Source organism: Cibotium barometz, chromosome 24, assembly GCF_041138505.1.
Source record: "Cibotium barometz isolate CiBa-2024 chromosome 24, ASM4113850v1, whole genome shotgun sequence".
Taxonomy (NCBI): domain Eukaryota; kingdom Viridiplantae; phylum Streptophyta; class Polypodiopsida; order Cyatheales; family Cibotiaceae; genus Cibotium; species Cibotium barometz.
In genome coordinates, this window is record NC_141069.1 from 6,274,384 (window position 1) to 6,283,110 (window position 8,727).

An 8,727-nucleotide genomic window follows, 5' to 3' on the forward strand; every position below is an offset into this window, starting at 1 on the left:
CGATCATTGAAACCAGAAGATAAGGCTAACTTTGACACCCTAAAGACTTTTCAGGATTTGGTATTCTCGTCAAGAAACTCGGTGGAACCCAATCGATAAACTTTACCATGCCAGGTAGCAAGAGAAAGAATCTAGCAAAGACTACATTGAGAGAGTGAGATACCTCTACTCTCGATGTTCTAACAATGAAATATTCTGTGGGCGAATAGCTAACTTAGAGATTCCTGGAAGGGATCTTTGATTTGACCTTGCATAACGCCTTGTACTAAAAAAAGCATAAAAACTTTGAGCAATGCTCTGGAAGTGCCATAGACTTTGATGATAACTTCATGGAACGACATTAAGGAATCTCCCTAAAAGGAATCCCGACTACTGAAGCATCTTTTGGCAAGATTAGTATGACAAATTAGAGCGTGATTCTTGGAAGAAACACGGATATGACTTTAGTAGTTCATGATGAGAGAATGCTCTAAGAATCATGACATATTATCACCGCCATGATTCTTCCAAGAAACATGCTCTAATTCTTATCTCTATATAATCATGCTTGGCTATCTCCAATTCAATCATAACCATCTCTAAGATGTGTTCCCCTCATTTTAAACCCACAACAATCATCATTTGGTGTGAAGACATGATTTTTTTATTGCTGTGATTCTTCAACAATCATGGCCTTGACTTTTACAATCGACAAAATCATAGAGGCTAAAACTCACTCAAGTGTGCTACCACAATCAAAGGAAGCAACTTAGTGTGAGTACACTTTTACTCACTCAGTGGTGAAAAAACCTCATCATTGACACCTTTTAGCAGGTACATCTTTTGTATGACCCATCACTTGGAATCCCTTAAAGTTTAGCCTCACCACCACTGTGCTAGTAACCCCAATGATCTCATCCAAATAGCCTATGATCCTTAATAACAAAAAGCTCCATAACCTCATAAGGCAACTAAATCCTTTCAATCCTCTCCTAAAGTTTCAACTCTACAACAGCTCTAACCACCAGAGTTTCAGAACTCAACCCTTTTATACTTCATTGTGTATCAGCTTAACTAATGGTCAAAGAGTACCTAATTATTGTAAATATATAAAAAAGCACATGGGAAGTAAATCAAGTTAGGTCACTACAAAATCCTTTGACAATTTGCAAAGGGACACTTTAAACCAAAAACATGTGCTCATAGGGATAGCTTGCCAATACACCTCCGGACCTCTACCTCTCTTCTTTAATTACTAACTAGAGAATCCCTGCTAACCTTAAAAAATATTATAATCTTACATGTGATTATGCAAAAGAAGGAGACAAAGAAGAAGAAGAAGAGAGAGAGAGAGAGAGAGAGAGAGAGAGAGAGAGAGAAATCACACACAATGCCCCCCACCCCAATTAGGATCCCATCTATTAACATTTTCCTTTACTAACTAGCTTCTTCTTCATCCCTCTAAAGGATCAAAGACATGCAACATCTACTTATCAGCACACCTAGCATACATCAATTCCTCAATAAGGTCTTCAATCTGATCACTCATGGGACGTGATCAACATTAGGAAGGGGGGAATGTTAACCCATTTTAGGGTTAACAAGTTCTGCCACACCCCATAATATGCTAAAGCATAACTAATCCACATCAAATGCCAAGGATGGACACACTAAACTCATGTACAAATAAGCCATGAAGCAATGGTGTCCAAATCTCAAACTTGGACAACACCCGCAAAGGTTTGACAGATAATTAATGGTGCTTCCTACTCCAAGAGCATGCGGTAGTGAGCTAAGATGTGCTTCCTAGTGTTGTAATGCATCAATGTATTATGAGATGAAGCAATGTACAAGAAATAGGCGATATAGAAGCTTTGGGCACCTACTCAGCCACAATTTAAGTGTGTGTGAATGCTTATGGGCATGCATATAAGGCGATTTCTCTCATATTGCAAGCACACTCTTTTATTATGTAATTGAGCTTTCCCTCTTGCTAAACCTCTCTCTAATCTTCTCTCTAATACATGCTAGTGAGTGTGTGTGAGTGATTTGAGGTGGGAGGAGGGATTAGTGCCCGTAGTGCACAACACTACGGTGTGATAGTGTTCCTTGGAGAAGGCAAATGGTAAGCAACCCATGGTGGTGTTGAGCTTGGAGACCTCAAGGGTTACAACCTCACCATCAGAAAGATCCCCATGACACATTGAGGTGAGTAGAGGTGAGTGGCTCCCTCGAAGCTATCTCTTAGTGTTAACACTTATCCAACGAGGAATGTTGAAGCGCTGGTATTCATCATAATGTTTGATGAATTCCTTGGCATCACCAAATATAGTTGGCCCACCATAACCCAACTTGCAAGATCTTATGAGAAGTTTGTTGAGATGTTAAGCTCAACACGAGTTGACACTCATGATGCGCTTGGGTGACCATTCCACATTTTCATCACTCGCGTGTTTGGTAGGTGACATGACGGACCTTTGCCAGTGATTCTATAGCTAAACTATACCTATCTAGTCCAACGGAGTTATGGCATAGTTATCTTGCCAGGTCACCTACTTGGCGTGTTCACATTATGGATTACTAATATGATGGATCTTTCCCAATGATTGTACAACTAGACTTCACCTACCTAGTCCAACCAAGTTATGGCATACTTATCTTGCTAGCTCACCTACTTAACATGTTCACATTATGGACTACTTGTACACAGTAGTATAGTACTTATGTTAGTTTTCACTTACCTTTTGTAGCCTTCTTTTGAGAGCAAGAAGAAGAAGAAGATTTTAGCCTTCTATCTTTGTGTGTGTCTTATCTATGGTTGTGTGAGTGTGTGTATGCATGCAAGAGCTCAAGCTCTCTCTCCTCCCCCAATATTTTCATGGTATTAGAGATTGGTTTAAGCTAAGGAGCTTAGTAGCAAGAAAAGGAAGCTACGAAGGCAATGGATGCAGCAGTATATGGGCAAGAGCATCATCATCTCTTCTCCTTCTTGTTTAGGTACAACACCTCCTAGGTAGCTCTAGGAGCTACACATTTCTTGTTTAGGTACAACACCTCCTAGGTAGCTCTAGGAGCTACACATTTCTGATTGAGGAGCTTTCCTTCGTAGGCATGGAGGTGCTTATTTGGTGTGTAGGACTTTGCACTACAATTTGTGGCCAGATTTGTGTTTCAATCTTCATTCCACTGCTAAAGGTGTTTCGAAAACTTCAGGGAAGTTTCAGTTTAGAACTGTTTCTATGCGAACTCTAGTTATTGTTACAGTGCAGTAGTGCATTTTAGGTGTCCAGATAGTGATTGCACTAGTGATTATGGGTGTATGTACATGTACTCTGGTCATGTGTTATGACATATAAATTGTGTAGAAGTACCACTACAGGAGCTATAGCAGATATTGTTGTGTTGTAGGTTGCATATAGAAATTGTTTGTTTGTAGATTTTTAGTTGTTGTAAGCAAAGATATCTGACAACATCAACCAAATTGCCAATGAGAATCTTGACAAGAACAACTTCCATGCATGTCAGTTTAGAATGACCAATTTCTTGATGGGGGAAAAGGATTTTGGGACTATGTTGAAGGAGACAATGACGAGAGCCTCCATAATTGCCTAAAGAGAATGCAACTCGAGCAATACATCCATGACCACACAAGTCGAATAGGGTCAAAAACCATGTTCAGAGATTGATGTATATGGTGGTTATGTAGCCATCATTATGCATACATCATAAAGGTTATGCAAGAGGTTGAACCCACATGTTTTGAGAATGCTATTTGGCATGTACATTGGGAGAAAGCCATGGATGAAGAAATGGTTGCATTGGATACAAATAAGACATGGGAATTAGTGCCTTTACCTGAGGGTAAAAAGGCTATTGAATGTTAGTGGGTCTACAAAGTGAAGCACAACTTAGATGGAAGCATTAGCAAGTACAACAAGAGATTGGTTACCAAAGGTTATGCTCAGACCTGTAGCATTGATTATGAGGAGACATTCAGCCCCATTGCTAAGATGGCAATCATGAGAGCTATTATTTAGTGGCTATGTCAAAAGGCTAGGTTTTTTATTAGATGATGTAAAGAATGTGTTCTTGCATGGTGAGTTGCAAGAAGAAGTATATTTGGAATAGCCACTTGGCTATGAGGATTTGAGTCACCTAAATTATGTGTGCATGCTACGTAAAGCCTTGTATGGCTTAAAGCAGCAGCACTGAGAGCATGTCATATGATAAGATTGCATAGTATCTTATCACCATGGGCTTTCATAATATAGCAAATGCTGATCATTCACTCTATGCGTGAAAGAGTGATAAGGGGATTATGCTGATCACCACTGGCTTTCATATGGCAGATGTGCTGATCATTCACTCTATGTGCGAAAGAGTAATAAGGGATTGTGGTCATCACCATTTGTGTGGATGACTTAATTGTTGGGGGTGACAATAAAGAGGAAGTTGAGAATGCAGAGTCTCCTCAAGAAGAAGTTTGACATGAAGGATCTGGGTGAGTTGAGATACTTTCTTGGCATTGAGGTCATTAACACATCTCAGGCATATGGCTATCATAGAGATAATATGCATTGGTCATGTTGTCCAAATATGGTATGGCTGATTGTAAGACCATTTCTGTACCATTAGATCAGAATGGAAAGATGAGTGCAAACACGTGAGATTTTGGAGAATACCACTATGTATAGGAAGATAGTGGACACCTTGATCTACATGACAATCACTAGGACAGGCATGAACTATACATAGTTGAGTTAGAGAGGCAGTTTATGCAGGTTCCTTAGAAGCCACATTTGGATAGTGTGAGGTGCACACTATGCTACATGAGGTCCACAATGGATTATGGTCTCTTCTATGAGGTTGGTATACAGTTGCAGATGTATGGATACACTGATATACATTTGAATAGTGTGAGGCGACACTATGCTACATGAGGTCCACAATGGATTATGGTCTCTTCTATGAGGTTGGTATACAGTTGCAGATGTATGGATACACTGATATACATTTGAATAGTGTGAGGCGACACACTATGCTACATGAGGTCCACAATGGATTATGGTCTCTTCTATAAGGCTGATATACAATTGTAGGTGTATGGATACATTGATGAAGATTAGGTTGGTAGCATCTTGGATAGAAGATCTACTAGCGAGTTTATGTTTTCCTTTGGAAGTGGTGGTGTTACATAGAGAAGCAAGAAGCAACCAACTAGGTTTATGTTTTCCTTTGGGAGTACATGGTTGGTTGCTTCTTACTGCTCCATGTAATAGCACTACTCCCAAAGGAAAACGTAAACTCGCTAGTAGATCTTTTACCCAAGATGTTACCAACCCAATCTACATCGGTGTATCCATATAGGAGGCAAACCAATGGTGGTTGCCTTGTTGAGCACAAAGGCAAGGGTAGCTTTCTTATGTAAGCTACTGGAGATTTGGGAATACATGTGGACAGGCAGGTTGCCATCTATTGTGACAACCTTAGTAGCATACACAGTTGGTCAGGAACCTAGTGTCTCATACATGGACTAAACACATAGAGGTCCATTATCACTTCATTAGAGAGAAGGTCTTGGCAGGAGATGTTGATCTCGTGTATGTCGGCATAGAGGAGTAAGTGGCTGATATTTTCACCAAGGATTTAGGACCAGAGAAGCTTCACAAATTTCGCACCATGCTTAGAGTCTTGGAGATGGAGCTAAGCTTGAGGGGGAGTGTTGTGATGTCGAGCTCAACACGAGTTGATACTCATGATGCACCTGGGTGACCGGTCCACATTTACACCACTAGCATGTTTGGTAGTGTAGTTGACATGATGCATCTTCCCACCAGTGCCTTTACAACTCAGCTACACCTACCTAGTCCAACCGAGTTATGGCATACTTATCTTGCCAGCTTACCTACTTAGTGTGTTCACATTATTATGGACCACTTATATGTTGAGAGATGTAATCGCGGTGATGTGTGCATGTGGGAAAGCACCCAAGAGGTGCAAGATATTGTGGCAAGATAAGAATGCCACATGTAATATTGAATGGTGTGTGAGTGTTGACCAAAAGAGTGGAAAAAGAGTTGCCACTTGGATGATGACGTGTAAAGTGGGATAAGGCTAGAAAGCCTATATCATTGTATGGTTCATTGGTGATATGCAATAGAATTGAGTGTTGAGTGTGCAATCTCTCTCTCTCTCTCTCTCTCTCTCTCTCTCTCTCTCTCTCTCTCTCTCTCTCTCTCTCTCTCTCTCTCTTATGGAGTTCTTAGTGTGGTTTAATCCACCTTCATTATGTTGCTTAATCTATGTCTATCACCATGATCAATCCCATTTTAGGATTTTTAAACATGGTATCAGAGCTTGGGTGGGCTCTTGGTCATGGTGATTATTTATGTATAGATTTCTTGGTTATGTGTTTATTTGATTAAGAATTATTTTCAATTTATTATGGAAAAAATTAAGCACACTCATATTAACATTTGGATTTGTATTTTTGAGGATTTGAGAGAGATTAGAGCTGCCATTCTCAAGTTGGAGAGGAGATTTGCAACAAGGAGGTTGCATAGAAGCTGCCCAAGAGAGTTGCAAATGGGAGTTTTGCAACATGGAAAGCCTGATCATCATCATGGAAGCTGAAAATGGAGATTTCAACAAAGATGAAGTCTTGGAAGCTGCCTCATCATCAAGGAAAGTGCAAATTATAATTGCAACATTGAAGTATGCATCTCAGATTTTTTATTGGGAAATCCATGAAGAAAGCATCCTTGATGAATGTGCATGCATGGTTTGACCATGTACATCATGGAGCTCATGAAGGCCATGTCAATGGTCATGGAAAACCTCAAATTGGAGGTCTTAAAGAGGAAAAGGTCGAGGGTTTGGGTAATGCTCATCTTGGAACCAAATAAACAAGTGTAGGGCAAGCTATGAAGCTAGAGAAACAAAAAGCAGCTAAAGAGTCTTGCAAATCCACCTACATGAATGCTTATGAAAAGCTGTTGATGCTTCCCCAAAGTTAAGCATGGATTGTGTTTGGAGGTGAAGAGGAGGATGAGCTGGATAGGTCTGTGCAAAGAGCAAGGCAGAGAGCTCTGAAAAAAGCTGAGGAGGAGGTCTTTGGCTTTTAGGTGGAGGCACTCACCTGCATCATCCACAAGGCGAAGAGAACAGAGAGAATGCCGATACAGAGATTGAAGGCATTATGGCTTGGGTTGGTGTGAAGAAGCACAGGCTATAGACAAAGCAATATTGACAAGCAAAGGTAGGTCTGGCACTGGGTAATTCAGTTGGTCATCGTAAAGCATGAGAGAATGACGGCAGCCACAAACATCAACGAAACACCTAGCGAAGAGAGGTAGGCGGCAATTACAACAGAACCAACACTGTTGAACTCTAGCATGCATCGTGGCGCGTAGCAAAGAGAAAAGTTACAAGTGCAGCATTAAAAAGGCTCACCTTTCAAATAAACACTTTCTTAAAGTTTTAATAGGGTGGTTTCATATGCAGACATATTCTTGTTAAGCATTTCATTACTTGTTCACATGCTTTCACGTGGCACATTTGCTTCATGAATCTGTAAAGAACATGTTCACACACAAAAGAGATTTGTAATTTTTTATTTTCACCCACAGCTTATAAGGGTAATCATACCCGATCTTGCATGCTCAAAAAAGATGTGTATTCACCCATTGGTATGAGGGTTAACCGTGCCCGAGCTCACCGAGAAGCTCAGGATGGTTGTCGTGAGGCTTATGTGAGGTGCATGCACATGGGTTGGTTCCCACCTGAACTTCTATGTTCAAATCGGACTCAGTGGTTCCGTTGTGAGCGAGTTGGCTCAAAATGGACTTGGTGTCTAAGATGGTAGATATGCGCACACATATTTGTTTGATGGACACTGTAATGTATCATTGAGGGGGAGTGTTGAGAGGTAGCGATTGCAGTTGTGCAATTCTACATTGATGGGTGATGGGTGAGTTGTGGAACACCTCGATTGAGAGATGTAATTTGTGGTGATGTGTGTATGTAGGAAAGCACCCTAGAGGTACTATGCAAGTAAAATTCCCAGTTTAAGATTGGTTCCACAAAATACTCTTTACTTTATCTCCAATTTCATAATGAGAATACTTGATCTCTCATCAGGGTAATCTACCTATCATTTGACTGACTGTCCAACTAGATTCTTAGTGATTTTGGTCAAGGGAAAACTAGTTAATTCAACGGTACTCTACTCTTTGTATTAATAATTGGAATCAGTCACACGAGGTTTTTGCTTGATTCAGATCGAGAGATGGACAAGTAGTTTGCTGACCGTCCCTCTCATAGTCATGGTCTAACCAAAATCAGTCGGTTTAGTTCTAGCTTTGATTCCAAGGATTTTCTTCAGATAAACATCTACTGAAGTTCTAACCATAAGGAAATTCCAACTTTGTGAATTTCTTCCTTCTTAACCATAATAGATTAAGAATTGGTTTTATATGAGAATATCAAATTTTAATGAAAATACTCTTCTTTCCTTTAATCTAATTTTGGGTAAATACTAATTTAGTGATTAACCACATAAAACATCTAAAGATATTCTTTCTACCACTTAATTTATCAATCCTAATTCTCTAGGTGGAATTTTGGTGAAAATTCCTCTTTTGTCACCAAAATTTAATTCAATTCTTTCTCTACTTAAATACCATAAAATTTCTTCTTTTAACTAAATACCAATATTCATTTTTTTGAATAAGCTTAAAATTCTCTTTT